General features: G+C 47.4%; 1 long non-coding RNA gene across 1 annotated transcript in view; it reads left to right on the plus strand.

Moving 5' to 3' along the window:
• The window catches only part of LOC142785617 (uncharacterized), a 30,578-nt gene continuing 8,469 nt past the window's right edge, over window positions 1-22,109 (plus strand). Inside the window, exon 1 of the long non-coding RNA XR_012888978.1 lies at window positions 1-155. This is a non-coding gene — a long non-coding RNA (uncharacterized LOC142785617). The remainder of the gene's footprint in view (window positions 156-22,109) is intronic.

Here is a 22,109-nt window from a genome sequence, read left to right on the forward strand (position 1 = left end):
ATGAAGCTTCCTTGTCAAGTGTATACACGACTGCTCCATAATATTGTGTTTCTCAAAACACACCATCGGTGACATTACAACATTTCGTCTGTTCATACTTCTACGTTAAGCAAAGATGAAGATTTACTTGCTGCTATGTGGATGCATCATCTTCAGTACGTACATGCTAATTTATATGAAATTTGCTTCCAAATATTTTCACCGATAAAGGAGGTGTATAGCTTTGCCTTCGAAAGCATTTCTGATAACAGGGTGCAATTCGGTACGTTCTCGCTCACTGTGTTGCATTCATTCGCTGGGTTTGCGGCATACAGGGCATTCTAGCTAATCTGAGCCAAGGAGTTAAAATACATTAGGACTATGCGTATAGCACTGATGCAGTTATTTCAAACGGTAACAATCGTAGTATCTATTAGCACGGCTTAAAACAATTAATCAACACGTATTCATTGGCATCAACTATTGTATCTATTGAACAAACATTGTGAATTTTGTGTTAAAATATCATCGTGTAGGTTACCTCATTTACCAATAGTTCTAAGAAGAAAAATAACTGATACAGCTTTTTCGTGTAAATGAATTATTTATTGTGAAAGAAAGGCTTTTTTGGTGTAACAACTAAATAGAACATTTTTATGAGTTTCAATTATGACTTTATCGAGAACTCTTTGATAAATCGAATTCACAGACAATTGCGCTAGTCTTTGAAGCAAAATCCAATAGCTACTGAGCAACAGTCAATATATTCAAAGCTAACTCTCGGTAAAGCTAAAGCACGTCCGCACTGCTAAGAATTCTGTTTGCGTCTGCCTATTCTTCAATTGCTCGGGATCACCTTGTTCCACGGCCTACCAACCACTATGATCACGCACAACTGTTTCACGACATGCTGAAATACAGTACAGTTGATATTCCCGCTTCAAGTTATCACATGCTGACGTGCACGCGACAAACTATTCGAAACTGCGTGGCGATAACGCATGGTTTGAGGCAAACACTGTATAAAGATGAAATAAAAAGGGTGTCTTTTTGTCCAACAACGATAATCATCCGCCTGCTTGCTTGCGCTTCCTTTCTTGAAAACTCAGGTCTGGCTGAGTGTTCAAGATTTCAATGTCATGCCCATAATGCGCATGTAGTTTGTGGCTTGAAAGTGCTGACCATGCGGTGATAGTGCGAGGAAATGAATTCAATATCGATGACGATTATTGTTGTGGGACAAAAATGCCGTTGTTCTTCTTCCTTCGAGTGAAACGACCAAGACAATCTAAGTGACGCCGTTGCCAAGCGCTACCACCTTTCGGCACCAGGATTAGAAAACCGAGACTGTCGGCGCTATCGTTACTAGAGCACTGTGACTAACTCCATGGCGTGCAGCCTGCGCTTACTGCTGAACGCGTCATGGCACTGTCGAACTTGCAGGACGCTGAATGCTCCTGTTGAACCTTCTGACGCATGTTCACTATCGCAATTAAATAACTTGCACGTATAAAAATTCCCAAGGTATGTCGATTCCCACGTACACTTTGGGAATCGACGTCCTATGAAGAATTCGGAGGCAAGGTGACCGCGTGTTGTAATTTTTTTATTGAGCGACGCGTTGAGAAGCAACGCTAAATATAGGTAAAAATGTTTCATGCCCAGAAACTTGGCGCTTTGGGGGCAGATATCATCATATTGAATTATAACGTTACAATTCGAGTCTTAAGTATCATTTACTTTTCTTATGTTCACATTTAGCCCCGCCACGGTGGTCTAGTGGCTAAGGTACTCGGCTGCTAACCCGCAGGTCGCGAGATCAAATCCCAGCTGTGGCGGCTGCATTTCCGATGGAGGCGGAAATGTTATAGGCCCGTGTACTCAGTTTTGGGTGCACGATAAAATACCCCAGGTGGTCAAAATTTCCGGAGCCCTCCACTACGGCGTCTCTCATAATCATATGGTGGTTTTAGGACGTTAAACCCCACAAATCAATGAAATCAACCAATTGTTCACGTTTACACTTCGTAGTTCCTTTTGTACAAACATTATTTGGGGTGTGTGAAACCATGGCCAATGAGCAAGAAAGAATGCGTCTGGGTTTGCGATAAAAGCACACGTAGATATTTTTGCTGGCAAGCTACAACATTTTTAAAATGCTTGTATTGTCAAAATGCGAAATCGACAAAGTAGTGTAGGCAGGCGCGCTTCCTGGTACAGTACATTCTTCGCATTCGTCGAGTCAACGCTGTCGGTGTGAGCTTTTTCTTTACTTTACCCATGTTTTTTGCCTCCGTTAATGGGTATACATAAGTGTAAAACGTCTGTGGCACATACTTGCCCTCGTGTATGTGCCACTGTCCAGTGGAATGTGTTTGACGACGTGCGTGATAAGATAACGACATTCTTCATGTCTTGGTTATTGCTTCATACTCGCCAAATCATCTTTCCCTTCCATACTAATTTTGACTCTTGCAAAGTTCAGGGGGTGATCACGAGAGCACCTAGACGTATGCGGATAGATAGATACACAGACAGACTCCTAAAGTGCTTGGAGTACGCAAAAAGTTTTAAAAAAATATGCATAGCATCGCTTACCAAGCTAGAAAGTAAAGACTGCATTTGATCCCAGAAATGTTATGTCGCCCCTTATTTAGGTAGCACGAAACGCGACTATTCAACAAATTCAATGGTATGCGTTTTTTTTCATAAAGCTCCTGAGAATCGCATTATTTCCAAAAGAGAAAAAACAACAGCTGGCGCCAATAATAAAAAAAATTATGCCGTGTTATTCTCTCTTTTCATACCTTATAGGAGTCAAATGATGACGGCAAGATAAACAAAAAGAAACGGTTGCATATGACGCGCCCTTCCTGCAACACTAACCGATGTGTGCGAACCAATACTGTTCAAGTCAACCACAGTGTTAAATCTTAACATAAGTCCCTGTGATGGGCACGAGAAATGCTGACCATTTTCAGCCCCTTGAAAAGACGCTGCACCCAAATTTCCCCCGCGTTCACGTCGCAACGCGTCCCTTGTACAGCCATGAAATCAACGCAAATGTAATTCTGGGGACGGCTGCTTAAAAACAGAAATTAATGATATAAAAATTTCAAAGTAGGAAAACAGAAAATTGCCAGATCCCACGTACAGCGGTAATCGTTGATATACAATGCACGAATGAGACATGTTGATATGTCGCTTAAAAATCAGCAAAACGTTGCGAGGTGGAAGTAAATATTGCCATACATGACTTCCGCGTCATGATTGGATGTGTCGTTTACCTTCGTCATCTATTCACGTCACGGGATACCAAACTTAGTATATGTGGAGCTAGCAAAACGGCTGCGAGCACGCTATAAGCGTGCTATGTTGTCATGTTCCTACATGGCACGCATGTCAGTATTATCATGTTTGCACCAGTCATATGCTTTCGTCATCGATTGACGTTACATAGCACCAAATTTTGTGTCTTTGAAGCTAGCAAAACGGCCGCGAGCGCATCATGAGGGACCCAATATACTCCAATGTAGTGTTGACGCACGCGAACGCTAGGCAGTGTGACGCTACGTTAGGAAAACGTAAGCACTTATGTTTTGAAGAATCGCCGCTAGGGGACCAATGCGAGTGGGTGCCTGTAACGTAGGCTCCGGGAAAAGGTACGTGCTACTTCTACGCAACCTTTCCTAGAGTCACCAACCTGCTCGAACAGTGACATAAGGGTCTGAGGAAGACATAGACGACGCCCATTCAGGGCCAGCTCCGACGTTCTGTGTGCAACGGACACTTAGTGAACCGAGACGCTGAGCATCTAAGCTAAGCCTCTCTGGGACTCCGCTCCTTCATCGACCCTGCCAGTGACGCCTTTCGTTATCATGGAAGTAACGGTTGAGGGCTACACCATCTCTGCTGAAGGGTTCCAGGCAGGAAATTGGACACCAGTTCTCTACAAAGCCCATGCGTTTCGACCAGCCTGTTCACAGAAACCACTTTTGCAGCCTGACGCTACCTTCGAGCCGGCCAACCCGAATGCCGGGAACATCGCGTGGATCGAAGCAGCCGCAACTGGCAGAGGCAAGACGCTGGCCCACCTACTACATGTTACCAAGAAAACACGCATCATTGTAAAATGCAGCAAGCAACTTCCACCACTCCCAACGAAAGCTGTTCGCGTCGTCATTCGTCCACGAGATCAACTGCGAATTCGAGATGTCCCAACGCCTGGACTCATGAAGACAGTGCAGGCCGCACTCCAAATCCCTCTACCTGATTATTTCTGCCTGCACATACACCCTCATAAATAATACATTTATTGCAGCTACAAAACATTCTGCAGCAGCTGAGCTCCTGAAAACGCTGGCTTCACTCACCATTGACGGCCATGCTTACCCCTGCGTGGCTTACGTGGCACCCCTACCAGGAGCTACGAGCTATAAGAAGAGTCAACTCAAATGCCTTTGACGACGGCCCCCCAACCCAGCTGTACGAAGACCTGGTCAGACGGAATCCCGAATACCCAATACTAGCAGCTCGATGAATGGGGACGACGCACTCCATTCTCATCACCTTCGACGCCAATGAAGTACCACATTCTATTAAATACATGGGAGCCATTCAACGCTGCACTCCAAACCGTGGAAGTGCGGATGCCTGTACGAATTGCAGACTACCGGGCCATCGTCATGAGGTATGCCCAAGCCCCAAGATTAATATTCGCCCACATTGTGACATCGAAAATTCACCCCAAGAGCCTCCTTGCACACTTAAGTGCATTCTGTGCGAGGGCTCTCATCTTACCGGCACAGGATTATGCAAAGGACGCAACCTTCACCATCCACGCAAACAGACAAGGCAACCTCAAACACAGTGACAAGAACCGGTTCCACACAGGGGCAACTTCCCCAGTTGTCACCGGGGCCCACTCAGCCCAGCCAACACAATCAAGCCTGAACCAAGCCGCTTAAACAAGACTGGGGCTCTCTCTGTTCTTCCTCCAAGCACGCCCCATCATCAGCAGTGACTTCCAGTCCACAAGACGCTCTGGCCAAACCTCGGGAGGAGCCAGCGTCAGCCAAAGCTGAAGCTTAAGCAGCCCGAGCTGAAGCCGCCGCCATTCGAGAACACATCGCGAAGCTGGAGGCCCAGATAAGTACTCTTACCACAAGCCGTGCCATTCCAACTACCCCAACTCCTACTATTTCCCAACCTCCTGCGCACAACTCACCCACCGCCTCCACCATATCTTTCACACCCAGCCATGTCAACACGGCTTCCTATTCTGATTCGCTCGAGTTAGATGTCGACACGCAACTTCCTCGGCACACAAATCAGGACACAACACTGCGTCCCTCTACACACAGCTCACTAGCCGATATACCGACCCTGCTTGAGTCTTTTACTGCTTGTTTTCAAGCAAAATTGCAGGACAGTATCGCTAGCATCAATCAGGAATGCACAACGCTCAAAGATGTGGTAATCCGTGTAAGAACAGACAATGCTACGCTTAATCATCGTTTTGATGCCTTAGCTCAATCATTGACTGACCGCTACAATAATCTTGAATCACAGCTCAATTTGTTCGCAACACACCTTCCAAAGCAAGTTCTCACCCCTGATAAAAGCAAGAACCCCTAAGCAGCTGAAGGGCAAGACAACCCGCTCCCTGACGTCGCTAACGATTCCAAACCCCATGCGGCGGCTACGCCCCTTGTCGGTTCTCATGATGGCAGCTCTAAACCATAATCTGACACTCTGGCAGTGGAACTGCCGAGGTGTTGGCCACAACCGTCATGTTGACCCCCAGCCACTATCTTGCGCAGCGGGACCCGATATCCTTGCCTTGTGAGAACCCTCCAATCCACTAACCTTACCCGGCTATACTTCTATTACACCCACATCTTCTAAATCCTCTCGTGTGGCGTTTCAAATAATCGCTCAATTACCACCGTCTCCCACTGTTTAGAAGTCCAAGACATTGATCGCCTCCTAATTGAGCTTGCGCCGCAACATGCTAGAGCTAACAGCCTCTTCATTCTGAATGTATACAGCAGCCCTAAGTGCTTACAAGGCAACTTCCAGCGCCTCCTAACGATCGCGAAACGCGTAGCCAATAGGTGCCCCCTACTCGTCGTGAGACATTTTAACGCCCCGCATACAGCCTGGCGTTACTCGTGCGACACATGAAAAAGACCTCGGGTGTGGTTAGCAGCGCAGCAAGCCGGTCTCTCCCTGCTCACCGATTCTGCCTTCCTGACACGCATGGGGAATAATGTCTGCCAAGACGCTACACCAAACCTCACGTTCGCACATCGCCTCCCTCATGCCACGTGGTGCAACACACAAGAGAATTTGAGACTGCCCAAGCGACACAGTTGACTCCCATCTTATACATTTATGGGACGCTAAAGCAAGCCTAGAGTGACGCTGGCAAAGTCAGCGTTAGAACCTAACTCTTAGACGTCACCTCGCCCGCCTGAGAGAAGGGACACAAGCAGCCACTCGTTCATGACAGAACAAATTAGATGGCAATATGAGTTTACCTCAGACTTGGAATTTGTTCAGACACCTAATTGATCTAATGCAGTCAAAGACTAGCCAAAGACACAACCTCACCAAACTACTACATACATGCGATAAACCTCCACCAGAACTCCTCCAGTAACTTCAAAACAGTACTTCCCAACATATCCCGCCCTATTGCAACCCGACTACACAGGTCATCCTAATGAGTTCCTCGAACAACCTGTCAAAGTAGCCGAAGTTGAAGCCGAACTACAGAAACTAAGCACTTTCTCAGCCCCCGGTCGGGGCGGTATTCACAACAAAGCACTCCATAAGCTCGACGACCAATCAATTTCTATCTTTACTGAATACTTTATTGAGTGCTGGCTAAGGGCCACCCTTCCACCACAATGGAAAGAGGCCAACGTTGTCTTTATACCCAAACCTGGGAAACCTCTCCTTGCGTCTAACCTCAGGCCCATATCTTTCACTTCTCGAGTCGGCAAGCTCATGAAAAATGTACTCCAAACCAGGCTCGGCCAGTACCTAGAAGGCAATAATCTCTTACCTACTTGCATGTTTGGATTTCGCTCTGGGCTTTCCACGCAGGCCGTTTTCCTGCAACTGAAACACCACATTCTCGACTCACAAGCCTGTGATACCAGAGCTATCTTAGAAGTCGATCTAACAAAGGCATTCGACAACGTTGCGCACTCAGCTATCCTAGAGAACCTTATAAACCTAGGAGTCGGCGCAAAAGACGTATAACTACGTCCGAGACTTCCTCAGCCACCGGACCACAACCCTTATCTTTGGCGATCAAAGCCTGCTAGGCATCACGCTTGGCGCACGTGGTACACCCCAGGGAGCCGTTCTCTCGTCTATTCTATTTAAGAAAGCACTTCTTCATCTGCTCTAAAAGCTGGGTTAGATCCCTGGCATCCACTTCAGCTTTCATGCCGATGGCATCACCGTTTGGGCAAACCGTGGTAGTGACACCGAAATAGACGAACACTTACAATTGGCGCTAACCACCATCGACACATATGTTTGAGAACGTGGCCTTAGCTGCTCGCCTTCCAAATCAGAGCTCTTTCTTCACCCACCGAAGCAGCATACTTCAGCCATTCCCGCTATCTCTCTCGCGCTAGGTGCCCACCCCGTCCCACTTGTCTTGAAAATTCAGGTGCTAGGGCTAGTTCACTACTCACATGGCGCATATAGAGAAGTCTTTAGGACTCTCCAAACATATGCTCAGCAGACCACTCGAAGGATTCGCCGCATAGCGAACCATCGGGCGGGCCTACGCGAGCGAAACACGCTTCGCCTCACCCAAGCTTACATCGTAAGCCGCACCACGTATGCCCTCCCTTATCTACCTCTCCGACAGAAGGAGACCGGGTTAACGCGCATTTACGGAGTTGCACAAAAACGGCTCTGCGCCTTCCCCCAAGCACATCCTACAACAGACTCTTAGAATTTGGTGTACATAAAATACACATGAGGAACAAGCTGAAGCCACCTTTACGGCAAGAAGATGTCGTCTTTCTAATTCAGTGGCTGGCCGTGCTCTTCTGCCCTCATTAAATTTAGCCGCATTTACACACTCACCTGGGGGGTCTCTCTTTCTTCTAACCTCCACTATCACCTAAACGTACCCCCATCCCGAAGAACAAGCATCCTGTGCGAGACGAGAAACTCAGAAAGGCAAGGGATTGGGTCCTCTAGAGACAATATGGCGAGGACCAGGTTGTGGTCTACGTGGACGCTGCGGAATATGCGTCAGGATCCCGCATGGCCCTTGCAGTGGCTCACAATCAGGCAAATCTTCTAACTTAGTGATCAATTGTCACAAACTCCTCCACAGAGGCAGAAGAGGCAGCTATCGCGCTTGTCTCATCTCAGCACCCGCCACCACAATCATTAGCGACTCAAAATCAGCTATTCTTAACCACGCCAATGGCTTGACATCCCGTACCGCTGCTCGCTTGCTACGCTTCTGGCAGCCTCAGCGCTCCACACCCCTCACCTGGACTCCAGCACATTCCGGCCTCCTTGGCTACAACGAGGCTCATTCGCCAGCCTGAGGTTTCACATTCCGGGCAGGAGAAATGGAACCCCCTCCACAGGTCGAGGAGCGTTTGCTCTCTTTTCACGATATTCTATCGTATTACCGGGATCAACAAAGAAAATACACAACGCTATCCTCCTTCCTAAACATAGCGCAGGCCGCACATTGGCGACGCCTACAAACTCGGACTGCCCCATACAATAAATGTTTCTATCCCCGCCACTTTTATTTTGACACCAGGCGTGACCGACGTCCGTTGGCGCGGTCCTACGGCAACCGGTGCAAAATGCGACATGCTGCATTTCGTACCGATGCGTTACCCAGACAACACTGCGTCTCCCACATTTCGTGACACAGGGACGCTGGATGCGCTGAAACGCGCATGCGCCAAAGAAACGCAGCGCCGCGCATGCCTGCGAGTATATGGCAGGACCGGCGCCTGGCGTGGCAACGCCAGCGTGACGCGACGCAATGAACTCCAGCGAGCACGCGCACTGCGTGACGTCGAAATGTATTGGCCTCTTGACTGTGGCTTGTATTCATGCTCTCATATGACACGCATCGCATGATTATCATGTTTGCACCAGGCACATACCTTCGTCTTCCATTGGCGTCACGCAATACCGAGTTTGGTACAATAGAAGCTAGCGAAACGGCTGCGGGCACATCATAAGCGTAGCATACATGTTGTTACACGACACGCATCTCATGTTTGTTATGTTTGCATCAGTATCCTACCTTGGTTATTCATTCACGTCCCGTAATACCCAATTTGGTATAGGTGAAGCTAGCGAAACGGGCGCGAGCGCATCATGAGCATGGCATGTAGTCATGTTGTTACAAGACACGCATCTCGTGATTATCATGTAAGGGTCTGTCGTTTGTGTTCGCCATGCAGTCATGCCATACCCTACCAGTTTTGCAACATGTGAACGAAACCACTGCGAAAGCTGCAGGACTATGAAACGTAAATCATGACATTCATGACATACATGTTATGATTTTCTTGTTATGACTAGCCAAATATGTTCTTCATGCAGTCATAATATGCCATACCAAGTTTGGTATCAATACCATTATCTAAACGGCCAGGAGAATTAAAAGTCGTAAGCGGCTAGATAGATAGATAGATAGATAGATAGATAGATAGATAGATAGATAGATAGATAGATAGATAGATAGACAGACAGACAGACAGACAGACAGACAGACAGACAGACAGACAGACAGACAGACAGACAGACAGACAGATAGATAGATAGATAGATAGATAGATAGATAGATAGATAGATAGATAGATAGATAGATAGATAGATAGATAGATAGATAGATAGATAGATAGATAGATAGATAGATAGATAGATAGATAGATAGATAGATAGATAGATAGATAGATAGATAGATAGATACGCTGAAAGTTGCTGAAGTTCGCTAAGCAATGCATCGTATTTAAAACCATAATTGGCCTACCCTTTCACAATTCAGTCGTTCAGTGACGTGCCAGTCTCGCTTTCGTTGTGTGCAATCAAAACGCTGCTCACTCAACATTTTGCCGTACCAGTTCCCTCCAGCACATGGTCATCTTTCTACCACAAAGGATCAACGCATTTTCTGGTGGATTTGGGTCCATCAGCACGTCCGTGCGTGCGTCTGTTCATGCGTCCGTCCCTGCGTTCGTCCATGCAGCCGCCCCTGCGTCCGTTCATGCGTCCATCCATGCATCTGTCTATGTGTCCGTTCGTCCATCTATTCAACACTCCAAGTACCACCATCTCGCATCTTTTCATCATATATTCCCCATATAGAAGCACCGCCATCCAGCGGACATTCCAAGGACTAAACGAGAGGTGGCACACGCACACTTTCTTACGGCTTGCGCTTCGGGTCCACTTCCCACCTTTAACCACCTCGAGTTCTTGGTATATACTAGTTCACTGGACCTTCTCATTTCTCTGCAACCTCTTTTCTCCCCTTCATCCCTTCCACAGAGCAGGGTAGCAAACCGGATGTGCGTCTGGTTAACCTCCCTGCCTTTCCTTGCATCTTTATCTCTCTCTCTCTAGTTCACTGTATTCATGGCACTGCGGCCGAACGCTTGCTAAACCTTTCGAAAACCAAGGAGGTTACGCCCATAGCGAGTATGACGTAGCAAACTTTTTCAGACATATAGTGCTCAATGTACATGCCAATGGCTGCTAATGGGAAATGAGAGGCGGAGAATTCGGCTTTTACTTTCTTACGGCTTGCGCTTCATATCTACTTCCCATTTTTAACCACCTCGAGTTCATTCATGGTATATACAAGTTCATTGTATTCATGGCACTGCGGCTCAACGCTCGCTAAACCTTTCTAAAGTTAAGGAGGTTACACCCAGCGAGTATAAGGTAGCAACCCTTCCTTGTCAGATAGTGCTCAATGTACATGCCAATGGCTGCTAATGGTGATCGCAGCCTGCGCGTTAACTAAAAGCCGAATGCTCCTGTCTCTCATTCCCCATTAGCAGCCATTGACATGTACATTGAACACTATTTTTTATTGTTCAACAACGCACAGAAGTCTCTCCCCGGCACCACCTTGGAGGTCAAAATGTTATACTTGTTACATACTACGGGGGACGAACGGGTGCCACTATAAGAAGTTTCGCCCCTAAAATTCGGGGACCCTTAACTTCACCCTTTAAGATTTTACTGCTTACTTTGCTGGCAAGTGGCTGTCTTCTAATGCACGAAGAGCAGAAAAACCACCGACGCCAGCGGCGTTGGTGGGTTCGTTTTGCTCTGCAAGACCGCAACAAGCTCGGTCACGCCAACAGCAAGCTTGAGCACCTCTTCCACGAAATACGGACGCGGAGTAGGTACAGAGTAGGTTAAACTCCCGTTGGTTTCAACATTCAGTTACGTGCACTGCGCCATAACAAGTGAGTAGGGCTTGGCCGCCATTTTTCAAAATTTCTTGACTAGCGCTCCTATTGGTCCGCGGTGACCGATTAGGCGGCAGACGCCGCAAAAATCGGTCCGAGAGCGATCGGCGCGGAGAGTGTCCTTTCAGCGGATCTCGCCGCCGCCGAACCGGATTCGGAGCACTTTCGGCGGCCGGAATGCTCAGTGTGAACGCGGCCTTAGAGGGTCTCGAACGTGCAGTGGAGGCGAACGAGCACGTCAAGTCACGTCACACGTGAGACATGAGTGATGTCTAGCAATCATCTTTGAAAACGAATCCCGCGCGCCCTGTGCGCCTGGCTCGGTGGTGATAGGGTGCAGAACGCAAGGCGACGGGTAGGTGCCACCAACGTGTCATCTTAGTAAAGCGTTTGAAACACTTGCCTTTTCGTGCAAGCATTGCTTGCTCAGCGCAAAGTGATAAACGCTAGGGCCCCTATATTTACTTATGTATGCTTTTTGTAGTAAGAGACACACATAGAGAATATTGGCGTGTTGTCATGGTGCCTCGAATATGCGCAATAATTGCTTTTTATTTGACAATCACACAAGTATGAAAGCTGACTCTTGAACAATATTGGTGGCCGCTGCGGATGGGGTCGGCCGCTTGGAGTATCGTTTGGCCACTTTGGTGCCGTTTAGGGTACCGTTAAGGGCGGACAGACAGACAGACAGACAGACAGACAGACAGACAGACAGACAGACAGACAGACAGACAGACAGACAGACAGACAGACAGACAGACAGACAGACAGACAGACAGGCCAAAATTTTTGCGTTGAAGGTCCCCGAGAAAGACTATCATCTTTAAACTACAATATCTCTTGCTAAAGAAAACCATGTGTAGACTTGACGCAGCAGGCGGTAATGCTTATACTGGTGGTGGTGTTCACGCTGGCGCTCATCGCGGCATTGGGCAGGAGAGAAACCTGCGGAGGCGCAAAGCACGCAGTACTAGATCAATGTTTGTTATGGAAGCCAAAGCAACGCACGGTGACGCTGCGGATGGATGGACGGATGGATGTGGCTGTACCCTTTATATCGGGCAGCGTCTAACGCCACCTAGCCGCAGTACTTAGTGAACTAACCATTACATTTATCTTTTTTTTTCCTTTAAATAATGAAGTTGAGGATTCGTACTTCGCAGTGAGGGGTTTAATTTTCACTCGTGCCTTGACTTTAGCCACCCATCAGATAACCTCCTTCTAGTTAAGTCTACCCACTTAAAGTCTATTTTGCCCTCCCTGTCCCTAAACCCCAGTGCTTTGAAAAACTATGCGCCATAATCCTGAACTATAGCGTGACGCCCTTTACTGAACATTATCAAGTGTTCGGCAGTTTCTTCCTCTCCACACGCACTGCATACTGTGTCTACCCCTTCGTATTTGGCCCGATATGTCTTGGTTCGCAGCACTCCCGTCCTGGCCTCAAACAGTAGAGAACTACCCCGAGTATTATCATAGATCCTTTCCTTGGCAATCTCCTGCTTAAAAGTTCGATAGATCTCTAGTGCGGCCTTCTTAATCATGCCCATTCTCCACATGTCAGTCTCCGTTTCCTTCACTTTCTTCTTAACCGGTAGTTCTTTTTGGTTTGGCCCCCTGCTGTTTTCTAAGTATTTACCATTCAACTTCCTGGTTCGCTTCCTCCATTTTGTATCGACATTCTTCAGGTACAAGTAGCTGAAAACCTTCCTAGCCCAACGCTGTTACCCCATTTCTCTCAATCGCTTCTCAAATTTTGTGACTCCGGACAAATTTTGCGACTCAAATTTTGCGACTGCGGACAGGCAGCGCCATCTTTGGTAGAAAAGTAGAAATCGGGGATGTAGATGGCGCGTTTTCACTTCGCTCCAATGCGCTGCCACTCGATTACGTGCTCATGCAGAGAGAGCGCGCTGCGTTTGAGTGACCTCGCAATGTACCGCCAGCTGTGCGGCTTCGAAAAGATCTCTAAGCTACACAAGCACTTCCGAGAAGCGAATCGAAGCAAAGGAGTAAAGCTCGTTAGTCAATTTTATGATGTGGAGCAGACGACGGAAGACGACGACGCCCGAGTCACTTCGAAATGCATTTCTCGGGTCCTCTGTGATAATACCGTGTACGACGTATGCCTCTTGGTAAGTCTCATTCTGCCGACATGAAGCCGCATACTCAATCGATGTGTTGTGTTGACGTTGATGGAAAGCACATAGTTGTTGTTTCGATGTGGTATCTAGCAGTAGTAGCCATGTACTGTCATGTGAAAAAGTTTGCGGCGTGATGAAAAATAAATAAAAACTAAGGTTATAGGGTCATGGCAATAAAATGTCCGAGAAATTTTAGAGTCATGTCCTCCGTGCCGCGCATGACCCGCTGACGTCGTCGCGAAGCAGCAAGCTAAGTTTAACCACAGCGAGTCAAGTTAAAGTGCTCAGCTTTTTTGTTTTTCATCTCTTTGTCATGCTTGCTCTATCTTTCGCGAACGCGGCTGTGTTCGCGGCTGTGACTAGATGGAAAGCTGATACAGCTTTACACGTGGAGAGCGTCCCTTGGTGTTTTCTGCATTGTAGTGGCAGCCCACAACACAATACTTCGGACTTTGGCGATGTTTCCGTGGAGCCGCTTCTTCAATCGCTGAAAGGCAACTTCGCAAAGCGAGCGTCTCGTTTTAGCGCGCCAAGCAGACGGCACGGCGACCAAGTTCGTCGCACCGAATGCAGGACGCGTTGCGCGTGGGTCGCACGCGCTCCCGTTTCGGCGGGTCACACTCACTCGCCTGCGACCTCTCCCGCGTCTCTCCTCAAGTGTTTCGGTGCTCGCCGCCAGGGCCAGGCACGGCGTTGTCATCGCTCCGCAAACTTGAGCTTTGGTTCCCTATTGGTCCCTCGCTGCTCTCGTTAAAAGAAAGGTGACACGTGGCGCTTCTGCGTTTATTACCACCATCTGATTAGAATCGCGAAAAGGACGTTTATCCGAAAAGAAAAAACGTGCTGTTGAAATATTGCATGCGCGAAAGACTTCCTTTCTATAATAACGATTGATTGATATGTGGGGTTTAACGTCCTGAAACCACCATAGGATTATGAAAGACGCCTTAGTGCAGGGCTCCGCAATTGTCTGCGTTCTCGGGTTCTTCAAAGGGCCAGTGAACGAAACCAAACACCAGAAAAATCCTCTCAAGAGATATGAGTGAATTTTCGCTTCGTAAACATGCTGCCGCAAGAATTTCCCGAATACGGGCCATATTACGGAAGTTACAGGGGCTAGAACATCGCTTTCAGCTGGTTTCAAATTTTCCCGCGATCTCTCCACTCTTCTCCTTCAGAGGGAGGGAAAGGCGTAACCAATACCAGCTTAAAAACATTTTCAGGCCTGCTCACTGCCGCCGCGAAGTCACTCGTTTTGCCCGATCGGGCGCATGCACAGGAGGTGGTGAATCTATTGTCACGATCGTCTCCCGTTAAAAGATAAAGGGTTCGCGGCGAGTTTTACATGCTTAGCATCGTTTTTCAGTCATTTACTTAACAAGTCGCTGCACAAAAAAAGGCGCTCGCTTAATTAGGTGTGGCATTTAAAAGCGTTTAAGAGATTTATCTGTTAGCCATTTCTTCCACTAAAGATCAAAGAATATGCGCTACATGATGATATATGGTGTTTTTTGGCGCAAGGGCCATTTGATGGCCAAAGAGCGCCAGTTCATGGGACAATGAATGTGGACAATGTTTGTGATTAGCGGCTGTATAAGGGCCATAAAATTCCTCGCAGTAAGGCGGGTAAAATCATACAAGTAATAAAATCATGACTATGCCGTGAAAGGTGTGCGTGGTGTGAATGGGTGACAAAAGTTGGTGATAATGAAAAACAATGGTGGACATGTATGGCATTAGCACAAGTACCTCACTCGTTCATACCCTTGCGTCCAAGGGCCGATATGCGCTACATAACGTGTGGTCTACCTATAAGAGTGGAATTTAATGCACCAACAAAGCGACGAAATAAATAAGGTGAATTTCATTATTATTTCCACAACTACACACACACACACGCACACTATTTAGAACATACAAAAAATGTTTCTGCTCATTTTCAAAGTTTCTGCAATTTCATTTATACTCTTTGACCCATCTATCTTCATAGACACGTAGTTATTGAGGGTAGTGTGTGCTGCGGCCACAAGTATGTTATTCAGCAAGTCAGGGTGATGTCCATGGCATTAAAAAAAGAAAATATTTCGTTTCACAAATGTCTCCTGTGACGAACACAAGGCACGGCGTTTCTTTTTTTTTTTTTTTGCTCTGGCCCCTCTGGCGGTGATGTGTAGTCGCTCATATCGTTTAGGGCCTAGAAAAAAAATGTTAGTATGGGGTCTAGATAAAAACGTGTAGCCACCGTGGGCGCTTCTACTGAACTGCCAGTGCTTCGACTAGTATATTTGTTAGTTGTTCATAATATTCTAGCTTGAAGTAGAGCTCAGACACCTTAATGGGACCCACAACCAATGTTAGTTGTACCCGTTTTCTTGAGTGCAACGGAAAGCTCACCGGTCAGAGTTTGTAATCACAAAATACTAACGCGGAAAACACCATAGAACATTTAAAATCCAATTTTTTTTTCATTTTCGGCGATTCTGCAGTTTTAGGGAGACATGTTGCAAACAGTGGATGTGATCTCAATAGCGATTATACGCCAGTGTAAAGCCAGCAGTGATGAAAAGTGAAGTCCTGTGTAAAAACGCGTATTGTTGTGTTTGTCAATCCTTCAGTCCCGCGACCACTGCTTTTTAGCGTGCTAAATTATTTTACAAGAGTTCCAGCACTTTCCCAGAATTTCTTATGCAAGTACTTTTGGCCGTGCACAAGTCGTTTTTTTTTACTTAAGCCAAGTCGAGCCAAGCCAAGTCTCCGAAAACGAAACGCCGCGTTTACACGTGATCGAGTATTCATGCATAGTTGTTCGCGTGCGGTTGCAGTTGGATCGCTTCGATATGCCATCGCTTGACTACTTGAGCGAGTTATGGGAACGAATTTCGGCTCACATGCGAGTAGGACCCCTATCAAGTACCAGCCCAGGAGGTTATACTAAAACTTTAGCTTTAGTATAACCTTTTTGATAGCGCTAAAGCGACATGCTTCGGCGGACGACAGCAGTGGTGACAAATCTGACGGAGCGCCACTATCGCCACCACCAGCAGCAGACATGAAGTCGTAGCGATTCTCCGCAAAGCAGTAGTTCGACGGCATTTCGCGTGCCGCAGTGATCGCTTTCACAAGTTCACGTGCTTATTACAACGCACCCGACGCGATGAGAACCGAGCTACTCTGGAAACGCCGCGCGTCTACGCGCGGCACGAAAGCAGTGCCACTTTTCTTTCTCCACTTCATTTATTTTTAGGCCCCCCGCCGCGGTGTTCTAGTGGCTCAAATACTCGGCTGCTGACCCGCAGGTCGCGGGTTCGAATCCCGGCTGCGGTGGCTGCATTTCTGATGGAGCGGAAATGTTGTAGGCCCGTGTGCTCAGATTTGGGTGCACGTTGAAGAACCCCAGGTGGTCGAAATTTCCGGAGCCCTCCACTACGGCGTCTCTCATAATCATATAATGGTTTTGGGACGTTAAACCCCACATAGTGCAGTTATATTTTAGGCCAACTAGAAACAAACGAAAATGAACAATAACGTACAGATTTGAAATTTAAGCCCTTATTCAGGTGCGCTCTAAGTAATCACAGTAAAGTTATTAGGGCTTCATAATTGTGGCTCATAGCTCTTGCGCTAGGGGTGCGACATGGTAGTTTTGATTACTTCTGAATGCGATTTAAAATTCTAAATCCTACTCAGATCGTGGAAAGTATGCTGTCACCTGTCACCATAATTCACGATCTTTTCCTTTTCACCAAAATCTAATCACCTGTTATTTTCCCTTTGAGGCCATTTTAGAAACGCTTGGCTGTAAGTGTCTACACACCTCTAAATTTCTAGGAAACATATTAGGCTAAGGTGCTCGCAAGACTGGCACAAAATTGTAATACCGCTCTAAAGTGTTTGTAAGACCGGCAAAAAATATACTATGCACAAAACTGGTGCACTAAGCAATGCAACAGCATTTCTTCCATTTTTCTCAACTAAATAAAGAAACGTAATACAAGAACCCTGCTGTGCTAATCACCAAAAGCAAAATGTTTACCGATTACTTGGCTGCTGACCCGCAGGTCACGGGATCAAATCCTGGCTGCAGCGGCTGTATTTTCGATGGAGGCGGAAGTGTTGTAGGCCCGTGCGCTCAGATTTGGGTGCACGTTAAAGAACCCCAGGTGGTCCGAATTTCCGGAGCCCTCCTGTACGGCGTCTCCGTAATCATATGGTGGTTTTGGAACGTTAAACTCCACATATCAATCAATCAATCAGTCAAAAATGTTTACCGACCCTGAAAGAAAACAGTTCTGAAAACGTACTGCCACGCACGGTCAATATTTTAAAGTTAGGGCTTTTGCTAACAAGTCAGAAGCACACATGATGCCTTTAGTATAGAGCAAGAACGGAACATGGTGAAGATGGTGCCATCAGATTGATTTAAAAAGGTAGTACAGACACACGTAACTTCGCGTCACGAAGAAAATGAATGTCGATGTCAGCTTCACGGAGAGAGAGAGAGAAATGAAAACGTTTATTGTTGAAAAAAAAAGACAGTTCGGATGCCAAAGCACGACCTCGCTACATGGTCGGCATACCTACACCGGGACACCGCAAGAAGAGGCCCCGACTGGCGCCCGTTTCGCCAGAGCTCGTGGAGACTCCAGCGAGAAGCAGTTGAGGAGGGCAGTCTCCCATGCCTCTCGGAAAGGGGTAGAAGAAGAGGGCAGGTGGAGATTTTCGCACATGCCCACACCATGTGGAAGATATCACAGGTCACCCCACACTGTGGGCACCACCCATCCATGTTCATGCAGGACACAGTAGAGTACTTGTCTGCAGGCGCCTTAAAGTTCGCTCATCTACTTTACTCCGCCCCTTTGCAGGAGCCGGAAAAAATAGGTGAGTGTCGCGATAATAGGAAATAATTTCTCTGAGCCGTAGCAGTGGTGTATTAACGTTCGAGTCATAAGAACTGGGGTGAGGAGCTCGGTGGGTAAGTGCTCGGGCGACCGCGTCAGTGGCAACGTTACCTCGTAAACCCTGATGGCCAAGAGCCCTAATTATGCTTTTCAAGGTTGGATCAGAGACAGCCCATTTTGGAATATGGCTAGCTAAGGAGGATATGTCCCCTTCTAGGTAGTGAGCACACGCTCGTTTCGAATTCGTTATTATCTTCTTTGAAGTGCGATCCGCGGCAGCAAGAACTATCGCCACTTCATCTGCCCTCTCTGAATTCTGTGCTCTGAAGAAAAGCCCGTTGACGTGAATTCGCTGTTGAACTACGGCAGCTGTGTAAAATCCCTTGGGCGTCGGCCCTGCTATGTCTACGTAGTATACACCAGGTCAGGAATCATGTTGTCTCTCAAGCGTCCGTGTCCGTGCTTGTCGCCCGCTTTCATGCGTGTGCGTGCCCACGCTTGGGGGAGTGGAGAGACCAAGAGAATTTGGCGCCCACGTTCTGGAATACGCTCCGCCTTCTCTGTAGTGCAAGTGTGTTGAACGTTGAAGTGGTTGAGAACGCGGTTCCCGGGGGAGTCTGCATAAGCCGCGTATAGTGATATATGAGGTGCGCCTCCCGCCACTCCTGGTAGGAGTTGAGCACACCCACGCCCTCAGTTTTGAGTTTTGGGGGTAGCCACTGGGAGATCCAGAGCTCTTTTTGTAGTCTTGCGGATAATGGCGTGAAATCTTTCATGTTCTCGCTTGTTAGATCGAATGTATGGCACGGAGAAGAGGATACGGTTAGTCACAAAGGCGTGAATGAGCTGAATCGTGTCCCTGCCTCGCAGACCACCCCGCTTGTTGGCAACACGGTGGACCATGCGCCCTACCGGTTCACCTGCTATCTTAAGTTCTGTTATTGTAGAGTCAGGCCTGAGTCTGTGGTGAATGAAGAGGCCAAGAATCCAGATCTGATGGGAACAACAGACAGATAGATGGGTATACCTGTGTTATCTTTTGAATTCGCTATGACATGTAGAAGCTCTGATTTAGTTTGAGCACACTGGAGTCCAGAGCCGTTGGCATACGGCCCTACTATGGAAGCAGCCCGCTAAAGTCGTTCCTGCATTTTCTCAAGGCTCCCCTCAGTGGTCCAAATTGTAATGTCATCAGCATGTACGGTGTGTTTAGTGCCTTCCACATGGGCCAGTTGGCTTGGGAGGCGCATCATACCTATATTGAACAGGGGTGGTGATAACACCGCTCTCTGAGGGGTAGCCCATGTTCCCAGATTCACGAACGACATGCTCCCATTTCGTTCTTAGGCTGTCCTTAGAAAACGAGAACACTCGCAACTTCAGTCCCATTGTCGTGACGATTTGCCACGCAGCATCGCCCAACCGTTCGGACTCGCAGCTATACATATGGCGATTATGCAGTGCACAAAGTGCATCACATATCTACGCTGCAGTTCAGGGACACGCAAAAACATGATCGTCTCGATTCGCCAACCAGCACACCACAAAAACGTTCGTTAGGCTTGGCACTGCATGTCTCTCGAGCAACCAGAGCTATCGTAGGCACGTCTGCGCAATGAAACACACCAGTCTAAAAGAAGTGACGTCAGAGCCCACGGCAGAAGCAGCGAGCAGGCCTGAAATTTTTAGGTAGCATTCGCTTAGCCCGTCGTCGTGACTCCGCCCACTTGTGCATTGTGACAAGACGTCAGCCATCAACGTATCAGCGAACTCAATCAGTCCCAACGCACTTCTGCTTGCTGCGATGCCTGGTTGTTTACTGTTTACTCGGTGTCGATGCTTCTCCGCAGCCTGCAGTCACTCGATTTGCAGCCGACAACGATTTGCAGCAAAACTGCGTTCCAAAATCACGACCAATATTTCCCGAGTTCAATTTTTTGGCAGCAGACTGTCGGACCGTTCGGGAGCAGCAACACAAAAGACAAGTAATACGTTTAAAAGTGGGTGTGCTGATCAAAAGGCGGTGGGACAATCTGACCACTCCCACAAACTGGGCAAATGACGTGTCCCGAGTTTATTACACGGAGTCTATGGGGAGTTTCGCAACTCGTGTGATTGAGTATCTAAGCTATAGCTGTGGGTGGGAACAGGAACTGTCGTTTACTTCATTACTGTTTGTTGAGACCTGGTTTAGACGAATCAATAAGCTGCGTGCTGTGTCACGTCACCGATTACCGAGTTGTCACTGCGCGTGGAAGGAGCGTTGGTCAGGCGTAGGAAAAGAGCGTGGAAATTGTTTTTCAGAATGGAGGCTCTGCGCGGCGCCCAGCATTGTAATATTCAGAAAACGTGATTGTCGCGGTCTACTATACGAATTACCGAGCTTGTTTGGGGGTGTAAAAAAAGTTGGGGGCTGTTGACTGGCCTTTTACCTTGCACCCAAATCTGAGCACACGGGCCTACAGCACTTCCACCTCCATCGAAAATGCAGCTGCCGCATTTGTGTCAATATCAATAATGTTCCCCATGTACCTGAATTAAAGAGACAATGACTCTTAAACGGTCAAATGAACATTGGCACGTAGAAACGAAAGCGACAGGCTGATGCCGCAGAACCAAGCACGGCAAAAAAAGATTAGTGTGACTAGACTAATCCCACAATGATCCCCATAGAAATATTGGAAACACGTGGCGCAGCTTTTGCACGTTTATACATGAGCAACACAAAATCTATAATGTGTGCCAGAGTGTGGAGACAAAAAAAAAGCCGTGAAAAAATCGGAAAATCCCATCCTGTAACGTTTTTCACTTTTTTTAATGTTCAGCAGCTTGCCTCCGCCAGTATGGCTCGCTATCCCGACAAAATTTCAATGCTACAATATTTCGTGAACCTATTCCCCCACGGAATGTTAGAATAAACGTTTGGAGTTCAGGGAAAATGTCTATGTCAACATTCCGAGCGTTTTTCTCAGTTTACCGAACTGCCACTGGCCTTGCAAAACTGTTTCGCTATATAAACTACTTCTTTAGCGATCTCAACAAAAATTTTGGCAGATGCCACGTAACTTGAGGATAGACGTTACGCGAAGCATGCGGTGGAAAAGTGACCGTGTTGTAATCTTTTATTGAGCAACCCGTCATTAAATGACGCTAAATATACTCCAAGACAATAGCGGAGTTGGGGTTGCAATGGTGTTTATTGGGCGGAATCGCCCGGTACACGCATCGAAAGAAGAAGACGTTCTCCGTGATGATGATTACAAATGAAGAATATGAAGGTCAAATTCTGAGAATATTGCGCTTACACTAGTTTGCTTCGTACGCGGAAGTGGCCAACCTGGGCGCTGTTTATGACGGTGGTGCACAAGGGGGTGGAGCCTGCCGCTAATAGCTTTTCCGCCCCCATGTGTGCCGAAACGTCGCATGCGGCACGCCGCGTCGCTCGAAAAATTGCACATCTGTCTTCGCACTTTACGGTGCTACCTAACAAAGGGAGAGCTTGCCAAGGTAATGTTTGGACAACACATCAAGTGGTATTTTCAGCAGTGAGCGCCTTCTACCATTTCTAGGTGTGTCTGCGCAGCGCA

The sequence above is a fragment of the Rhipicephalus microplus genome, chromosome 2 (genome assembly GCF_043290135.1).
Source record: "Rhipicephalus microplus isolate Deutch F79 chromosome 2, USDA_Rmic, whole genome shotgun sequence".
Classification (NCBI taxonomy): Eukaryota; Metazoa; Arthropoda; class Arachnida; order Ixodida; family Ixodidae; genus Rhipicephalus; species Rhipicephalus microplus.